General features: G+C 36.7%; 1 long non-coding RNA gene across 1 annotated transcript; it reads right to left on the bottom strand.

The window, feature by feature from the left end:
• Positions 1–7,102: 7,102 nt before the first annotated feature.
• On the bottom strand, positions 7,103–11,474 carry LOC117222298 (uncharacterized). Its single transcript, XR_004490658.2, has 2 exons — positions 11,201–11,474; positions 7,103–10,919 (listed from the first exon to the last, which is right to left on the bottom strand). It is a non-coding gene; the product is annotated as an uncharacterized LOC117222298 (long non-coding RNA).
• Positions 11,475–11,567: the final 93 nt, after the last annotated feature.

The raw sequence follows: 11,567 nt of genomic DNA, 5'->3' as shown, positions 1-11,567 counted from the left end.
TATAATATAATATAATATAATATAATATAATATAATATAATATAATATAATATAATATAATATAATATAATATAATATAATATAATATAATATAATATAATATAATATAATATAATATAATATAATATAATATAATATAATATAATATAATATAATATAATATAATATAATATAATATGATATAATATAATTATATTAATATAATATATAATATAAAATAATAGTATAGTCCATTAATATAAGTATTATTTCATTAGATCGAACCATACAAGTTTGCCTAAAGAAACAGGCTCATTTTCTGAGATGAAACACCGTATCGGTAGCATTTAATATTACCGAAAAATGAATAAAACTTCAATCGTCGTCGAAGAACAACGATCACCTGCCCCGGAACAATTTCGTTTGCGAGATAGGAATTAAATGATGCACTTGAGAATTCGAAGTCTTAATGTTGGTTGGAACATCCGACTGTGAAAATTCTGGGATTCCGATCGCCGGAATGCCGACGCTCTCTAATTTCGAGTGCCGGTTACTTTCTCCCGCGCATATTATGAATTCCAATGTGCAATGGAAAATTGTTTGACGTTGGCCGATCCACGTCTACATCCCCGGTATTTAATTTAAAGTTGCCGGCGAAGTTGTCCGTTCTCACGGATGCCGTACAAAGAGATACACAGCCGAAAAAGTAATTACGGATCGGCCCGGAACCGCTCGGTCCGGATAGCCGCGGAAAACCTTTTCACGAAGAGATACGCAAGTATTCGATTACGTGGACCATAATTGAGGGCAACCCCCCCGGCGCGGACGGGTTGCATCGGATTACGAAACCGAAAACTATGCTCGCCGTGAAGCAATCAGACTACGAAATCGAAACCGAAGGTTCCTCTCGCCATATAAGTTTAGCCGCGGCCGTTTTCCGGCAACAGGAAAAATCTGGTAGCCGAGAGAATTGCGTCGCCGAGTTTTATTGGCAATTACCATTGATTAATCCCCGGCGGGATGACAGCGGGCCGGTGCGAAAAGAAGGGCGCGCGAGTTTGGCCAACTTCCATGAATCCTTCAGTCGCTGCTGCTCAAACTAACCCGGCGCACCGTTCCCTCTACGCAACTCGCCGGTCCCTGAACAAACTTCCTGGTCTTTGGCTGACCTTCGACGGCCTTGGGGTGCCTCGCTGACTCTGGAACTGTCGCTTGATCCACCCTGATTCGAAGCACGTGGCCACGGTTGCGCTCTACATACTTGTTGTTTGCTCTTTGGAACTTATCGGAACATATGTGTTCCACCTATGTGTTTCGTATGCCTATTGGGAGAAACGAATCCCGTTTTTCCACAATACACGAATATATCAGTCCTAGAATGCATACCATGCACATATTTGTTTACATGCAACCAATGGGACACATATTGGGTTGGGGAATAAGTTCGTAGCGTTTTTATTTAAAGGCGATTTTCTTTACTGTTTTCGTTAAGCTCGTGAGGCACACAGGCTCCCAATTTTTCGGCAAATCCCATCGAATGAAGATGATTGAGAATCGTTTTACGATCGCAGTTCATTTTTTCGGCCAATTCACGACTTGTTCGGTGACCGTCCTCCTTCAAAAGTGCTTTGAGACGCTCTTCGCCGAATTCGGAAGGTCTTCCGCTGCGGGGCGTGTCGTCGACGTCAAAATCGTCATTTTTGAACTTCGCAAACCATTTCCTGTAGACTCGCCTATGACAGCTTCTCCGTATACGTTGCAAATGTCCCGGGCTGCTTCGGCAGCTTTCTGGCCTCGATGAAAAGCGAAGAAGAGAAGGTATCGAAAATGTTGCTTTTTACCTCCTGGATATTCCATTTCTAAGCCTCGAAAGTAATAAAAAATTAAATTACTCAAAAAGACGATTAGCACAGTTTTGTGGAGCAGAAAAAGAGCTCTATCGAATGAATATTATACACTTTGTCAAACAGCAAAAGAAAGTTGTAAAATAAATGAAAATATAAAAACGCTACGAACTTATTCCCCAACCTAATATATTCCAGTCCTTGGCGTCTAAAAGGGATAACCTATGCTAATAAAATCAACATTTTTTTGTTATTAGCAGCTACATGTGCGTAAAACTTGACTTCGGATATAACACAAATTAACGAGAAATAAAAGGATTAAGACTGGGACTCGCGGCGCACTATGACGACCCACACGCAGAAGGAAACCGCATACGTATATTAGTTTGCAGAGGTTACGCCGACTAGAATAGACGCTTCAATATCGAAGTATGCAGTTCAGGAGTGGAAAATTTAGATTCCGAAGAGACTCTAAGCTACGTCGCCTTGGTTGTGGAAACGTCCTCTTTTTGGGTATTGCTCCTTTGTTTGCTCCTTTTGTTCCCTCATTAACTTGTAATTCTCTGTTTGCTCCTTTCGTTCCCACCTTAACGCGTAATTCAATGTTTGCTACTTTTGTTTTCTCTTCGACTTGCAGTTTACTGTGTACTGTTCATAAACTGTTCGAAGACTGGAATCTGCTCCTGCGTATCCCTCTCTTCCCAAGCTCTCCATTTCTGTTTAGAAGTTGAGCGACATTTGGGGAGAATTTACTGTATTTCGTGCATTCGTGACGGAATCGAGACGGTAGAATACAATAGAATGCAAAATTTCAACAAGATTTGTAGGAGTCCGACATATTTCTGACATACTTCTGAATGTGTCGTCGATCAGCCGAGATAGCTTAATTGGTTAATCCTCTATAGGCCGAATATTTTGTTCTTAAATGTAAAAAAATGTATGCAACGGAATATCTATTACTATAAACCTATATGTGCTAATTAAAAAAATATTTAACAGTTGACGTCGACCTTTATTCTTCGCTCCTCAATTGCAAAAGTAAAAGTTGCAAAACAAAAAGGAAACGTAAACTTTTTAGAGGTTTTTAAACGTGGGAACCACACAAAAAAATGTAGTTTTTAACCATCCTCCCCCTCCCCCTTTCCATGTGACGCCACTGACTTAGTGACCCACGAGCTAGTACTGAAAAAATGACGAACAAAATTTGACCCACTTCTCAAAATGGTTCGCCCATCACTGCCATAGACCGTTCTCTACGCTAATTAAATTTAACGAACAGTCGCTCAACAATTTCTTTCGGGCACTAACGTCGAAAGAAGTCCCCAGAAAAATTCACCGACTGTTTCCGAGGAGTCCGCTAAATAACTCGGAGCGTTGGCGATAAATTTCAGCCGCAGGATAAGTTGGTACTCATAAGCTTTAATCATCGGCCATTAGTCTACGGTTTTAAGGATGAGGAACGCGCGAGTGTGACTCCGGTAGTTAGTCATAGCCCCGAAAAAAAATGAAGATCCCGGTTATTGCACCGACGCGGTGGAACTCGTAAATTTCAGAGGCACATACAGGCAAGGGATACGGTCCCGGGATCGGCGATGGATTTACAGAACGCCCGACAGACGTATGGATAAACAGACAAGGTTCGTCCGCACCTCGTGAACACCGCGAGGATGTTTGAGGTTCGAGGAAGACTCGCGTCTCGCTTTTAAAAGTTTCGCCTGTTATTGTTGGTCCCGGGCCAACCTAAGTAATGCTCGGCCACGACGCAAATACATCATCCCCACCGTGCCGTGACCAACTCGCCATTTTTGCAGTCCCCTCGGATCTTACTTTTTATCCATTCATCTTGGGGGGCTGGACCGAATCCGACGTCGCTGATGGAATTATTCGGTGAAATGGTACGTTCGAAGCGATTTGTGGCACGTTCGCACGCGAACTTGTCCCCCATTGTCGTCATTTTATAATTAGCTAGCAAGAATTGAAATGCTGTTTGTGGTCGTTTCGCCTAAAGATTTTTCCCGATTAATTGATCTGATATTTTATGATTGTTGAGTTGTTTTGTTTCAATGACAACGGTTAGTTTAAAAACCGTTCACAGAAGTGGTACCGAAGCAGCGTTGGGAAACGAAGAGACTGTGTTAGTGAATGTGAAATATAATTATAACTAAATTATTCATTTTTTCAAAGTTATTCTATTAGTTATTTTTAATGATAAAGTATTATAATTGCGGTTCATTGATGTTTCGACACGATTTCGAATTTCTTTTTGAACGTATATAAGTTATGTGCTTAACGCTATCGTAAAGCCCGATCCTCTAGCTTTTTAATTAAGCTCTCAAAAGTTCAACATTTTCCTCGGGAATACAATTTTATATCGATTCGAAGTATCTCATAGAAGTCACATCATTTTTCTCCCAGTTGTGTGCACCAATGCCCACGCCAGATTTAGGATTTCTTTTCAAACCAGTGGCTGTATCATAAAGCGTGATCCCCTAGCTTTAATTTCTGCCTTTGAAAGTTTATCGATTTTCACGGAAATACGTTTTTAAATCGATTCGAAGTATCACAGACGAGGTACAGTTGCCTCGGAAAGTACGTTAACGCCTTTTCAAACGGAATAATTTTTTTTTTAATTAGTTCAAAGCGCTTGAATATTTTTAAGACGTTAGACCGACTAGTTTTCTATGAAATGAGTATACAAAAAGTTTTGTAGATTTCAATTAATTGGAGCGATGACAAAATTTAAAAATTATGTTTTCTCCACTTTTTTATCCGAGCCCATAACGAACGTTTAAAAAATGGATTTTGTAAACCACGTTGAAATCGGTTGATCTGGATCATTTATATTAATTATATTATCTGGATTTTTTATATTAATTAATACGTTAATTTTTCGCGTATTTCAAGCAAAAACAGGTAATTTTTATATCTTTCAGTAGCTGTTGCTTGACTATGTGTCGACCGATTTCGATGAAATTTTCAGCGTGCATATAAGCTACCGTGATCTACGAAATGCATTTTTTAAGTTTTCGTTATAGACTCAGATAAAAAGGTTGGAAAAACATCACTTTTTATTTTTTTTATCATTCCAACCATTTATAATCTAAAAAAAAAACTTGTACACTCATTTCGTAGAAAACTAGTCGACCTAACATCTTAAAAAATATTCAAGTCCTTCGAACCAACTTTAAAAATGTTATTCCGTTTACAAAGGCGTTAACGTATCCTCCGAGGCGACTGTATAAGAAAAAACATAATGCTTTATAAGCTGAAAAACATGACTGTCTTACCGACTCGATATTACACGACTGATCCTAGCGGCCTCTTCTCACGGATAACGGACAGCTAAGACACTATTCGCTGAAACAGTATCGCAAACGAGGTATAAGAATAGATCAACACGGACACCTTATGTGACCTGTGTCTGACTGTCGTACCGACTGGTTATTACGACTGATATTAGCGTCCTCTTCTCGCGAACGACGGTCAAGTAAGACACTATTCACTGAAGTAGTATGTATTTAAAAGCAAAGAACATCTAGTATGATTTGAAAATAATTGGGACGGCATTCTAAAAATCTAATTTTAGCAACTAATTGCACTACAGAATAGGTGCTCGAATATAAGGGTTTCGAAGAAACAATTTTTCCGTACTTCCCCGTTAAGATTTATCAATGTTCGAGAGCTCATACTAAAGCTGAACAAATGCAGTTTAATATTAGACTGATTGCGATTTTAAAGTAATTGGGATATCATAATGGTAATTAAAGTCTAAGGAGAAGTTGATCGACTAAGAATTTTCTGAATATCTGTGCATGCATGAAATTGCGTTAGAGAAATATTATTAAATTATGTTAGAAATAGAAATATTGTTGCAATAAAAATTAGATAGTTTCCTGTGTCCCATAAAACTATGTACCTGAATTAATGAAGTTTTGATACTCGAATGAAAACAGATTACCCATGAGGTATAAAAATAATTCTGAATTTTTTGCTCTATTATAAAGTATGTAGAACCTCGTTACAAGAGCAGATGATATGTATGTTAAACTTGTTGGACAATGTGGCATTTTGTTGTGTATTCCGATCATCGAAAGCGTCTTCGTATAATTTCTTAACATCATTAAAAAATGTCTTAATTAAATTAGAACATAGGTCATAGCCAGTGTCCTCTGTTGCCATCGGCAATTTCATTGGTAACTCAAATTAGTTGATTGAATGTAATTACGGAGAAATACTAAACGACAATTTACTACTTCATAGCGCGCAGTTTAAATAACAATTTAAGCACGAAAATCATATTAAATTTCTTCTCTCTCTCTCTCTCTTTCTCTCCCCTCTCTCCCTCTCTTCCTCTCTCTCTCTCTCTCTCTCTCTCTCTATATATATATATATATATATCTCTTTCCTGTATTTAATACAAAATATAAGTCACCATATTATCTTTATAAAAATATCTCTCTCTCTCTCCCTCTCTCCTGAATTTAATACAAAATATAAGTCACCATATTATCTTTATAAAAATATCTGTGCAATGTTTCTATCAATAGAACAGTGCTCCCTGTCAGAGCACGTATCGTCGCATGTCAAGCTAATTTTACTTTGATGTACATTGGACTAATTGTCTTTGGCTGATGCAAACGAAGGTGTACGGGTTGCCGCGTTTATGGAGACGCGAAACAACACGCCACCGCGGCCGGAGCTTACGTAAATAAATAAATCTCTTATGCCCGAGGGATTTCAGTTAAGAAGTACAGCTCGTAAGCATGCATTATACATAGAATGCGGTTGTGAATAGAGCCAAGGTGAAACACTAGGAATCATCGTCGCCGTGGGATGTTACAACCCTTAAACCGAAGCTCACAACATGACATCACCATCTAACAAATCTCAGTTGTGTCGTGTGCTTTCGAAATGGAAATAACAATTACAGCGATTCCAATCTTAATACAGCAAAATCTGCTAAGATCAATTCTTATTTTAATACCTACCGACAGTTATTTTATAGTCCTCGAAAATAACAGATAAATAATTCAGAGCTTCCCGATAAATTATATAATATATAATATATAATTATAACAGGTAATTATATATAATTATATAATATATAATATATAATTATAACAGGTAATTATATATAATTATATAATATATAATATATAATTATAATATATAATTATATATATTATTAATATATAATAATATAATATATAATTATATAATAGGTGTAGCGTAATTGGTTTGTGAAACGATAAACTTATAAATCGAGATTGTCACTCGTATAAACATTATTAAGCTTTTATTCAGGCACTGTACACTTGTTCAACAGACTATCGTTAGGCTTCTAGTATTTAAAATGTTAACGTTAAATTATTTACAGTTGCTTTTCCGAGTATTATCGTTTCAATGGATTGAATACCACATGCAGTAATGTCAATTATGTAAATAATTGTTTAAATATCTCACAACGAGACGCTACATTCACGCAGATATGTTCACCAATGGCAGCCATATTGGATTTTCAGCTGTAACCGAGCGCATAAGTAAATGCGTTTATAGAGCGAAATATTAAATCAGCACCTGCAACAATGCTGTAAATTCGGAACAATGTATTTTAACAAAACACGCACTGTAATACAGATAGATAATTAGTTAATTATGTAATTATGTTGTAATTACGATAATTATGTTAACACAATTATGTCCCATAATTATGTTAACACCCATAAAAGGGTGATTTCTAAGTTCATTCGGAATAACTTTTTTCTTAGCGAAAGTATAATCTGCGGCTTCGTTTACGAGTTATTAATGAAAAACAGTGACCAATGAGAAGCGAGCTCGGCTGACGCGAGACGGCTGAGCCAATGAGCGGACGAAGCCCAGTTTCTCGCATTGCCTCGGCCGCCTCGCGCCAGCTGATCCCGCCTCTCATTGGTCACTGTTTTTCGTTAATAACTCGTAAACAAAGCCGCGAAGTGCATTTTCGCCGAGGAAAAAATTACTTCGAATAAACTCAGGAATCACTCCTTTTCGATTGTTAACATAATTATCGAACACCTCGTATAATACAGATAAGTAAATGGAATACGAAACAGTAGAAAAATAAGAAGACCATCGCAATATACTACTTTGAACATATTAAGAGAAGAGATAAATTATACAGCTTCTATTTCTCGCAATTATATTTATATTTTTGTCTATTTCATTGTAATACCGATTTCTCACTCGGCCATCTGGCCTCGTTCTTCTCTCTAAAAAAGATCGATTCGCCGATTATCCTGCCACAAAAATTCATTCTTAATCATGAAAAAATAACTGTGCAATATATAAGAATGTTTAAAAGATTGTTAAACTTCTGTACGATTTGCTTCAAACTATACTTCTCGCATACAAAGACAATGGTCGATCAAGTTATTTCTAAAGATCGTGTAGTATTAAAACACGGAAGCGGAAACGACAGGGGCAAAAACTGCATCTCGTTAACATGAATACTGTTATTTACGCTGATCTGATGAAACCGTTACAATCGGTTGCGAAATGATCGAGCCACGCTCATTGACGAACGCTGTTTTTCTTTTTTTTTTTGCTGAACCATTAATATATTTATCGAACCCACTTACGGTCACAAGTACAGTCATTGTTGATTTACCGTTTCTTGCGCGTTTGCAAGTCTAATCTGGATGACTCTTCGGATCGGGGAAGGCAGAATCAAAACGCACAGTATCGTTATAATCGGAGAATTGAGTTTTATAACCGTTTCGCGCTTCGCGCCTTCGATGCATTTTAATCAGTCATAACGGATGATTATGCAAGGGTGCAGGTTGTGCAACAAGGATTTACAGTCTCGTAGTCAATAATATGCTAACGAGCTTACATTCGATTAAGAGGGGCTCCGGTGTTACGAAAATTCAGCCTCGAGGACCATCGGTGACGTATTGCCGTTGTAAACGAGTTGAGTTTGGCATTCCAGTAAAATCAAAATTCTGCGCGGTGATCGCCTAGAATTGGGTGTTAACTATTTTAAATGTTTCTATTTTCTTTGTAGGCGCGATCGAATAGAAATTCCTTGTTCTTGATTTTAGGGTGGTAAAAGTTTTAATCATTGTTACGTCTGTTAAAGTTTATTTCAATTTCAAGAAAATAATTATTATTCGTAATTGAAACAGATCCTATTTGAAATCTTTGTTATGAATAGGCTGCGAGTTTTAGGCATTTATGATAAAGACGAGTAGGTTTTAAAGCAGTGGACAGATTAAATGAATTTACGTCTAATCATATGTTTTGTCATACACGAATTTGTCTACTATTTCATATATCGCCTATCTATTTTTGTGATTAATTCATGAAAGCCACTGTCCGTTTGTTAATATTGTTAAGAAAGTGTGTACTTATTATATTATTATAGAAATTCTATAATACAAATTTGATAGCCGATTCATTTTATTATCTTGAAATTTGATACTTCTGTTGATGTTATTGCTTCAGAAAATAGAAGGAATACTAATCGAATAAAGTAATGAAGCTAAACGTAGTAGGGGCATGTAACATTTTTTTCTTCCCACCGCACGCAGTTGAAGATGTACAGCCGCATTCCGGCTTCTAATTGGTAGAAGCCAATGGAAACAGCTACGATTGTTCGAGCCTTGCGGCTCGTTTTTATAGTTACCTATTGTCAACTACTATTATTATTAACAACCATAAAAACGTGTCGCAAGGTTGGTATAATCGTACCTCCTCTTCCCAAATGATTCATTTTTGTTTCCAAGCTGAGCGTCAATAAAGCAGAATTTACTGTATTTTATTGGTCGAATGGAGTAGGCGATGTAATTATAGTGGGATGAAGGATTTCTTTCTCCAGTCTACATGCTACCAATATTAACGGAGCTGCATCCTCTTTGCTTTAGACCGAGTGGTCACATGTCTGTTCGAATTAGAACATCGGTGAAGCCTTCGCAGTTGTATCATAATAATCTCTGAAGATTAATGGCCATTTTCATTGTAATACGATTTTAAACTTTGCTCAAACCGAACATGAAGATTGGGGTTACAATAAAAATTCAGGGAACTGAAAAACGTATAAACACAGATGATACAGCAGAGATTCCCTTATCCGAACACTTATTTTTACAATATTCTGGTATTCAAACGTTCTATTATCTAATCATTATACAATTTAAATACATCACCACCTAGCAGAGTGGTAAATAAATTAAACGATATGTTTAGACGATAGAATGTTTTGGTATCAAAATATCACAAAAATAACCTTGACATAACACTTATTTTTACAATATTCTGGTATTCAAACGTTCTATTATCTAATCATTATACAATTTAAATACATCACCACCTAGCAGAGTGGTAAATAAATTAAACGATATGTTTAGACGATAGAATGTTTTGGTATCAAAATATCACAAAAATAAACCTTCGGATAAAAGAATCTCAACTGTAGTATATTCTCTTTTTCCGTACTGCGCAGTCGTATTTAATGCAGTCAGCAAAAATGTTTTTAAGAAGTAGACTTGATTTAATATTCATAACACGATCAACAGATTGCAATCCCCTACTTCAAAGATCGTAAAATAAGAAGCGAACCAGGGAATTTGCATACATGTCTGCAGTCTAATGATCAGTAATTAACCACTGAAACTAAATTAGATGCTAAAACAAGAACATACATATTTTACGTTTATTACAGTACTTGATGTTACAAAAATGTTTCCTGATATATTTCTCGATAAAATTCTTTATTAAAGCATACCAATCTGGTCGAAGTTATAATATACTATATTATACTATACATAATATACTAACTATAGTCCGGTAAGTCCTTTCTGCATCTCACGCATTCGTTTTGTGTGGTTCCATTCTTCTAATGACGCGTCACTTTCTTATAAAACTGGATTATCTCTGCTCAAGTCGAATGATTGTTCAAATTGTTTTCTTCGGTTCTTTACATTCTTCCCCCTTTTAATTGAAACATTCCTATGTCTCTTTACAGTTCCCTTGTTTTTCTTTGTCTTAATGTTCTCTGAACTATTTATAATGTTTGCAAGTTGCCTATCGTGTCTTCTGACCATGACCGATATCGTCTCGCTAAGCCAAAAGGAATTCTTTGGAAATTAAGTTATTTTCAACTTGGAAAGAAACCAAATCCGCTTTGAAGAAAACCGGATAGAAAAAGTATAAAAATTTCGTTGGAGGATGGAACAATTAATGTGGTCGAACTCTCCCGAGTTAGTATGGTCAATTCAGACCGAGATCGACCACATCTTTAATGTAAAATAGAAATGAATACATGCGTAATATTGAGGTTATACGGTAGTTTCATGCACAATATATTCCTTAAAATTAAAATAGCGTATAAATAAACTTACCTATCTCTCAATTACTGCTAAGAATACAGTTTCGCGACAATTTACACTAGCCGGTCTCTCCAACTGGCCGAATTCTTCCGGACTTACCCTATATTAGTCGCGTTTAGATCTCGGTAGTTGCAACGTCAATTGGTCCAACAATAATTCTCCAAGAAGGAAACTTCCAAGATTATGCAACAGAAGTATCAAATTATTAGTGGATCGTCTACATTCTTTTAGCTTCAACATTCCCGTGCCGAAACATCGACACTCGGTCCAAGCGAAAAACAAAGAAGCGTTCGTGCTACAGGGAGATTACGAGGGGGGGAAAATACTCAACAAGGTCGCCTTGAAAGCTCGGGAGGCCTGGTCGATGAGGCCTAAAACC

Source organism: Megalopta genalis, chromosome 1 (genome assembly GCF_051020955.1).
Source record: "Megalopta genalis isolate 19385.01 chromosome 1, iyMegGena1_principal, whole genome shotgun sequence".
NCBI lineage: Eukaryota > Metazoa > Arthropoda > Insecta > Hymenoptera > Halictidae > Megalopta > Megalopta genalis.
The sequence above is the reverse complement of the archived record's forward strand: the minus strand, read 5'-3'. Positions and strand labels throughout refer to the sequence as shown.